Genomic DNA, 9,647 nt, shown 5'->3' on the forward strand with positions numbered 1-9,647 from the left:
GCGATTGCATTGTTGAGCTCACAGAACCACAGTTACCAGCACAAGGCCTCTACAAGATTGGGTTTGGCAATAGCCTGTCACAGAAGGGAAATGGGATCGTGGGGTCCCAACCCTCACTGAGGATTTATATGCAGTTATTGAGGAGGAAGGAAGAGGTATTTTTTTCCAGCGGTGAAGTCCCTGGTAAGGTGCTCATCATGAGCCTGTATGAAAACCTCTCAAATTTACCTGATATAACTAGAAGAACCAACCCTACTGACTAGTGTTCACCATGCTGATGGGTACTTTGCATATACAAGAAGAGAAAAGCAATCATCAGTATCATCCAGCTACAAATCCTGCAACCTGCTTGTAAGATACACTGGTATACCAACTAGTTGCACAAATGTTATGGATTTAACCAACCAATTTTCACTTGGATTAAAGGCCCACACAATAAAATGCAACCCATAAATGACTCTGCTAAAGTTGTCAAGAACTTGAGACTAGATAGGTCATGGGCTTTAGGGGAAAACCTACTACTATTATTCTGCTAAAGGAACACAGCAATACAACGACTCCTGATTGGAATATTGATAAAACCACAGATCAGAACAGCACTCCACCTTCATCAGAAAAGCTTCTTATTGCAATAGATGAGAATTAATAAGGAAATCTACAAAAGGACAATGGGCAGAGTGAAAGACTTTGGAGCACTCATCCCTTAAGGCTCAAGACTCTAGGTGGGAAAGATGCAAACATAAGAGTCAGCAGAGTCTTCCAGACACAACAGGACTGATACACATTTAAATGCACATTGAACTGTGGCAGCACACACAAGACCTGTACACACTAAAATCAGCAAAATCCTAGCACTGAGATGGAGAAGTGAACACAAAGCCCCACCCTTGACTAGGAAGTGATTTGCAACTGATAATCACTGGGAAAGTGAAAATCAGTTTTCTTCAATGGAGTTTCACTTGGTGTATCAGCCACACCCCAGGATAGTTCCCATGGCCGGGAATAGTTGGCCGTCACAGAATGGGGATTGGATTTCATGTTGTCTGGGTTGTTGTTGTTGAGGTTGTGGTGTGTGTGTGTGTGTGTGTGTGTGTGTGTGTGTGTGTGTGTGTGTGTGTGCATGCGTGCACACACGTGCACACATGCAAACATGCACACAAGAATGCTTTTTGTTTTGTTTGGTATTTTTTTGTCTTACTGATTTCTTTTTAGTTTCCATTTTCTTTTTAATGTTTCCCTTCGGGCCTGGCTTTGAGAGAGAGTGAAGGAACACGAATCTGGATAGGTGGGAAGTAGGAAGTATCTGGAAGGAGGGAGTAGACAATCTGACCAGATGATAGTGTATAAAAATTCTAAATAAAAATGCAAAAATTCCCACCACCCATACAATAAACTACCTTAGTGAAACTTATCTGTGTTATAAACAAAACAAAAAGACTTGAGAGTGTGAAGCAGAGAAAGGGAAAAGCTAGTTGGAAAATGGAATGGGATTAGAGGGTGGGCAACATGGATAAAAGCAGGCAATGGGATGGACATAAGTATTATTGAAATACATTATGCATTCGTAAAAATAGTCACAATGAAACCTATTACTATATGTCACTAAATTTGCAAGTAAACCGCTCCTATGATGCACATACAAACCTATGTAGTCAATAATACTTAACTATACATTTAAATTGTCTAAGATGATCATCACCCTAATCTGCATTCTATCACAATAAAAAGTATGAATAGGAATGGGGGGAAGTGAGCGGGGCAACAACTACTAATTAACCTGGTTTGTTTTTTACTTGTTTCTTGCTTTCTTTTCCTTTTTTCATATTTATAGCATTTAAGTTTGAAGGTTTAGAAAAATAAGTCTGAAATTGCTTATTCTGACCTTTTAATTTGGGGAGAGGAATGAGAATGGTTCCTTGGATTAAAATCCTAGCTGTCTGCCAAGAATGCAAGAGGATTGAAACTGCAACAGAGAAAAGCACTGAAGTCCAGTGAACTGATGGCATTAGGCGCCAATCCCCATCTTGGCTACTTTTCTGTGCTGTGACAAAACTCTATGACCAAGGCGAATTACTGAAGAGTTTATTTGGGGCTAACGGTTTATTTTATTTTAATTAGAAAGAAGACTATTTTACATGTCAATCCCAGGTCCCTCCTACTCCCCACCTCCCCTGCTTCCACAACCAACACCCTACCTATTCCCATACCCTTTCTGCTCCCCAGGGAGAGTGAGGCCTTCTGTAGAGGGTCTTCAAAGTCTCTCATATTCTTTGGGATAGGGCCTAGGCCAACCCCCTTGTGTCTTGGCTCAGTGAATATCCCTCCATGTGGGATGAGCTCCCAAAGTCCATTCCTTTGCTAGGGATAAGTACTGATCCACTACAAGGGGTCCCATAGATTTCCCAGGTCTCCTCACTGACACCCACATTCAGGGTGTCTGGATCAGTCCCATGCTGGCTTCCCAGCTATCAGTCTGGGACCAAGAGCTCTCCCTTGTTCAGGTCAGCTGTTTCTGAGGGTTTCACCAGCCTGGTCTGGACCCCTTTGCTCATCAGGCCTCCTTCTCTGCAAGTGGATTTCAGTACAGTTCACGATTTAGCTGTGGGTGTCTGCTTCTACTTCTACCAGCTGCTGGATGAAGGCTCTAGGATGGCATATGAATTAGTCATCAATCTCATTATCAGGGGAGGGCATTTAAGGTAGCCTCTCCTCTGTTGCTTAGATTGTTAGTTGGTGTCATCTTTGTAGCTCTCCGGTCATCTCCCTAGTGCCTGATTTCTCTTAAATTTATAATGTCTCCCTCTATTATATTATCTGTTATCTTGCTCTCTTCTGTTCTTCCCCCAACTCAACCTCCCTGTCCCATCATGTCCTCCTCACCCCTCCTCTTCTCCCCTTCTCATTCTCCTAGTTCCCTCCCCCCCCCCCATGCTCCCAATTTGCTCAGGAGATCTTGTCCCTTTCCCCTTTGGTTTTTGAGGGTGAGAGACCATGACTATCATAGCAGGGAGCATGGCAGCATGCAACAGGCATGGAGCTGGAGCAGTGGTTAAGAGTACCTCAAATCCTGATTTATTACTACAAAAAGAGTTCATTGGTAACAGCATGGGCTTTTGAACTTCAAAACCCAGCCCCAGTGAAAAATCCTCCTCCAACAAGGCCACATGTCTTAATCCCTTCCAAATAGTTCCATCAGCTGGGACCAAGTATTGAAATATATTTAAGTCTACGAGGCCATTCAAACCTCCACATGCCCTTTTAGGGATTCCCATTAGTGGTGCAGGCCCTCACGGGAAATGGTGTGGGATGTCTAGACGATGTGTCTGATGTATACACTCAACCAAGCCCAATTTGAAGGTGATAATCTCTAGTAAATTAAAATGAAGGAAACCCACTATAGTATAATGCCAGTCTTGACTTTGTGTATCACTCTACATATCTTGTTCGTATAGGTATTTCTATAAAATTCTTAGTTGTGCCTTTTAAATTGGATATATAATTACAATTTTAATTTCACATATCATAGCTTTTTAAAAGATGGCTTTTATATCTTTGGTTTATTTTAATTCTTAAATATGCTATTATACTTATTTATTTTGTTGGGGAGGTACGTGTGTACCAAGGTATGCATGTGGAAGTCAACTTGGAGAAGTTGGTTCTCTCCCTCTGACACATAGGGATCAAATTCAGGACATCAGGCTCCAAAGCAAGTACCTTTGCCTGCTAAGCCATCATACTGGGCCTATTAGAGCTTCCGTGTAATTCGTAAGTATCATTTTAGATGGTTACACACCATCCTTTGTTGATATATCATGATTTACATAACTATCCTCATAATTGAATAATTGTGTGGTTTTCAGTTTGTGGCAACTATTCAAAATGCTGCGAGAAGTGTGTTCTTGGATGTATTACTATTATTTATTTGGGATTGGGTCCATATGATTAATGTTATTACTAAAGAAAAGTATATAGTATTATATATATTCAAATTACCGTTAAAAATACCAATTATATTGCTTCCATGACGTAAAGCCTCATCTAATTTGGATTTTTCAACAGAGTTTAATCTAATCCTATCTAGCACAGACTGACAGTACCAGTTCATAATGAACACATGAAGAATAATTATTAAATTTAATTTCGTGAGTTATTGCTGCTTAGAAAATATGTCTTCTTGCCATTTAAGGCTGTCAAACATGACAATAGTAAATGTCATACAATTCAAGTTCTTCTCAAAAGGTAATTTAGAAATTCCAACCTTGATTTAAAGTGACAGTTACAACAATCTTTGTAAGAGACATCAGTAAGTGCGAAATTAGTACATGAAAGGATATGAAATTGACTGTGTTTCTGCAAAAATACCAATTTAGTGTATCGACCTCAAGTAACAGAATTTACAAGATACTTTGAAACAATGAAGACTGTGAACTAAAATTGTGAGCTTAATCCTTCTTTCCTACCTTCCACCCTTTCTTCCTTCCTTTCTTCTTCCTTATTTATTTTTTTTAAATAGAGTTTCATGTAATCAAGACTAACTTGGAACTCACTTTGTAGGATCTGGGGCAGAGGGTTACCAGCGGGTCTTTCCTTTTTCAGGGGCATAGCTATGAGGACTGTGTGTCACAGGATTTGAATTGGGAAAACAGCTTCTGCTCTCCACAGACTGGATAAACCACATCCACTAAGATACAAAATTTGCTCATGAGAAAAAGAATCGAGCTTGAGTCTATCTGGAATTTATCTTTCTCATTTTTATAGCATGTCTTTTTTTTCCGAAGCTCCCTAGAGACATTCTATTCCTGACAATAGAATGGCTGGAGCTTGTAATATCCTATTTCTAGCTTTTTGGTGCCTCTCAATTTCTATCTCATGAGTTTCTGAGAAATGTTCTCTTTGTGGTAAGTGAGATGTTGGAGAGGCTCTGGAAGTGATTTGATGGCATGATGATCTGATGAGGTAAGATCAGGAGTCACTAGGGTTGCTCAAGGAGTTTAGGCTATGTTGCTCACTGTACTTGAGAATCCTAGAAAACTATAGGTTGACAGCCTGGAAGGTGCAAAGGCCTTAAAGCAGTGTTATTAATTACACTGGAATTCTTGCTTCTCTGCTGAGAGGATGTAGCAGCTTCTGAAATGGAGCTCCATTCTTTCCCATGTGCCTATAATTTCCCCCTTTCTATCTGGCCTCATTTTAAGTACAGCTAGTGACTTAATCCTCTGACCGATATAATCTGGGGACAATTATTCATAGGATGAACGACTGAGCAACTGCAACAATAAAACCCACGCCGCGTAGGAGATTAGGAAAGCCCATACACTTTTGAAACTTGGCTCAATTTTTTTTATATGACCAAGTCAAGCTTGAACTGATTTTCAAAGACAGCATATAGAAAGAAATGATAGATTACCATACATATTGTGCTATTTTGACAGTGAATAGCTAGTTCCCATATTTGTGCCTGGGTGATTTTTTTATTATTATTTAAAGATGTTAACAGTTTGTTTTTAATTTGCCCACAATAAAATGTTTTTGTTCTGGCATTTTTATGTATGGGTTTGATCTTGTGAATTCTCTTTCCCCACCCCAATCCCTGCTAGCCTCCTTCATCTTCCCAATAGCCTCTTTTCTGGTTTTATGTTACCTGTATTCGGTGATCCTGTTTTCTTCTCTACAACTGTTACAATCTCTCCCTCTACATGGTCTGCTTTCTGTTGACTTATATCTACATACAAACACACAGACACACATATACAAAACTTAAAGTCTAGGTAGGATTGCTTATCAGAGAAGACCTGCGGTATGTGTCTTACGAGGTCTGGCTTATTTCACTTAACATCATAATTCCAGATCTGGGTGGTTGATTCTTGATGCTCTAAACTCTCTTAATCATGGCAGTTGCATTCAGGATTGCTAGAACAGCAACTACAGATACTTCTCTCCAAAGCTATTTAAATTTACTAGTTCTTTAGGAGATTTCTTAACTAATAAATTCTATTTTATAGACACAAAGAAAATCATCCCATAGCATATAATTATATGAGGTGGTCTTTACTAACCCAGAAGTTGTATAGTAGAGGACCCCTGGAGTAGAGGTTGATAGCTCACACAGATTCTTTGTACATAGAAGACTTTAGTGGCTCAGCAGGCAACTTCACTACAAAGAAGACTAACTTGTCTTCACCTATGGATATGCCTTATTATCAGTTCTGAAGAGGTCTCTGAGCTGACTGCACAGGCATCCGAGAAACAAAACTATATTATTTGCATTTTGTAGATAAGGACAATGAAACACAAAAATTGTCACCAAGTGGCCTGAGATTCAAATCAGAGGAAAAACAGTCGTCATTTCAGGGCTGGGACCCAAGAGCTATAAATCCAGGCTTGACTTACGACTAAGTTCTGTTCCAGGCAGCTTCCTGTTTTCTTGTTGCCATTCTTTACTTTAGATTGGTTTGAATTGCTTCTCACATGGCTTTCGTGATTTATTCTCTACTACACTTAGATGCAGAGATTAAAATGTCTGACTTTTTGCATTTTTCTGTAAACATGGATCGTATCTAGAACCCCCCACACACACTTCCCACACTTTATCAGGAAATATAGAGTGGGACACAAACAATTTTCTCAAAGTTGAATTGACCAAGAATGACAACATCCTGGGAGAGAATGGACCTCTAGAGAGTTAATATTTTTGTTTTGTTTTTTAATTTAACTTGTTCTACAATAAGCAAGTGGTCATTTAGTAACATTTCAGAAAGTCTTATTGAACAGTGTGGTAGGATGCTATCAATTATCACGTATACCCAAGGACAGAGAGCAGAACAATAATTACCCTGCCAAACCAAAGCTATAATTTGTAGGCATACTTTGTTTTCCTCTATTTTAAAGGTCTGCACATTTAATGCATCAAAGTATTGTAGAACACAAATTCTGTTAACCCATTCAGTCTTTCTAGTTTAGAAAGGTCTTATCCAACATTATCAAGACAATTGCATTTTAAAACTTTTCCAAATTGGGCCCAAGGTCTGGAGGGCTGAAGCCTTTCGTACACTAATGGAGCTGTGTAAAATAACAATTGATGAAATGTAAAGCAAACCGAGGGCCTGGTAACATTTAAAGTGTGTGTGCACGCATCTCTCAGCTGTAGAAATGAATTAAACCAGCTTTCCTTTTATTGCAATTGGTGGAAGTAAGCACTCTGAAAAATCACATAGTACTAAGTAGAGCAGGTACCTCTTCTCCACAGGGTATATTTTCAAGGATTATCGCCCAACTGAAGATGCCTGAAACAACAGATAATATTGGACCCTATCTGTAGTTTCCAATATTCCCTACAGCATTGTCTTGTGACACATAGCCAATCTACCCTCCCATGTTTTATGTCCTGGTGTCTCTGTGTATCACTCTTCTTAAACATTTGGGTTATGGTTAAGTAGAGTAAGGGTTACTGGAACACGAACACACACACACACACACACACACACACACACACACACACACACACACACGGTGATACTATGGCAACCCATCCCATAACCAAAGCTACAGATGAGTGACGAATGGGCAGGTAATGTGAGGTGCAGACTGACATATATTGCATAAAGGTGGATGACATCTTGGGTAGGACCGAGGGGGATCATCTAAGACTTCCTCGTGCTGCTCAGAATGGTGAAAAAAATTTAAATTTGTGAATTATTCTGGAATTTTCCATTTTGTTTTTTTAAATGGCTATTCTCTGTGGGTCATTAAATTATAGAAAGTGAAACCACAGGGAAGACTACTGTATTTCTTGACTTGTGTTTTTCTTTTTCTTCATAATCAGTCAATAAACGAAACACTTATGCCAGACACGTTTAGTTTGTAACTCAAATTCTACAGTTGTTATTTAAAAAGTAAGCACAGTAGTTGGATAAGATCATTAAGATACAGCTTCATTGCATGACATTTATCATCACTTGAAATCTTTTGGTGAGAGACTATACTTTTGAAAAACAAACTGCAACTCCTTCTGGCAGGGGAAATCATCTGAGAGCTGACGAGGAGCCAACAGGTAGACAGCATCTCCTTTGGCACCTAAAGGAGGTCCCTTAATTTGACACTCACATTTCAGATCCTCTATCTTGACTCACTCCATTCCCTCCCACTCTGCCTGGTGAAATGCATCATCCCGGGACCCACTCAAACCCACCATCCTCCTAAAACCTGCTTTACTGTTATTCCCTGGTTTGATGCTGTGTAGTTATTTAGCACAAATGCTATCACTTGAATGCCTTCTCAAAGATCAAACGTGTTTAATACATAAAATGAAGATTTTTAATAGTCAACTTTAACCAGCCCATTACACAGCACCACCTACCAGGCAAAAACTGGCAGAACCATTTTATTGGTATTTTTCAAAGCCATCAAGCACACAAAACACTACAAGAGATAGAAAACAAGCAGCTCCAGGGCACGAGGGTATACTACATGCTGGGGAAATAAGTTGATAAAAAGTGCACTGTATTATATATAGCAGTGGTTCTCAACCTTCTCGACGCTGCAACCCTTTAATACAGTTCCCCATGCTGTGCTGACCCCACACCATAGAAACCTTTTGCTGTTATTTCATGACTGTAATTTTGCTACTGATATGAATTGCAATGTAATGTAAATATATGATATGCAGGATATCCGATACGCAAACCCAAAGGGGTCGTGACCCACAGATTGAGAACCACAAGTACAGAACTCGGTATTAGGGGATATATTCATGGGATGTACGTTTATGGGCACACAGTCACTCACAGGGGACTTCAGATGCCCTTCTCTAGCATCCTCTTCCTTATTCCTTTGAGATAGGATCTCTCACTAAGCTGCATCTAGGCCGCCAGCAAGTTGAAATAATCCTCCTGTCTCCACTCACCATGGAGTTGGGGGTACAAACATAGGTGCTGCTATGTCAGGCTTTTAATGCAGAACTGGGCCTTGAACTCAGGTCTTCATGCTTATGCCGAAAGCCCTCTTACCCACTGAGCCATAAACAAGTACATTTTATCTGCTCTTACTTTTAAAAGGCACTTTTATGAGATGACAGCACTTCAATCTACTTCATAGCTTTTCACGGCTTATCTCCATCCCGTAGCCTCACAACGTGAACCTTAGGGAAAGCTTGTTTAAGTAACACTTACTGAATCAATCACAGAGAAAAGGCTTCTCTCTAGGCCTGGGATTCTCTTGTAAGTCGATTATAATTTTAGAGGATGACCAACAACAAGAAGATAATTTCAGAAAAAGAAAATATCTCCCACCGACCTTTACATATCCATCTAGTCTGTGTCTCACCATGGTGAGTTGAATGTTCCACGTACAGCCATGAAAGTACATATGCAGTGTGTTTTTTATTTTGTTGTATAAGATTTTTGGATGAAGTGCACATCAAGCAAACATTTTAACAGCTGTTTACATTAGACACCTTCCATTAGAGATTTTAAGGCCGCTTATTTTGCTTTTTGCAAAATGGCTAATGTGTGTGTGTGTGTGTGAGTGTGTGTGTGTGTGTGTGTGAGTGTGAGTGTGTGTGTGAGTGTGAGTGTGTGTGTGTGTGAGTGTGTGTGTGTGTGAGTGTGTGTGTGTGTGTGAGTGTGTGTGTGTGTGAGTGTGTGTGTGTG

The sequence above is a fragment of the Cricetulus griseus genome, chromosome 8 (assembly GCF_003668045.3).
Source record: "Cricetulus griseus strain 17A/GY chromosome 8, alternate assembly CriGri-PICRH-1.0, whole genome shotgun sequence".
Lineage (NCBI taxonomy): Eukaryota > Metazoa > Chordata > Mammalia > Rodentia > Cricetidae > Cricetulus > Cricetulus griseus.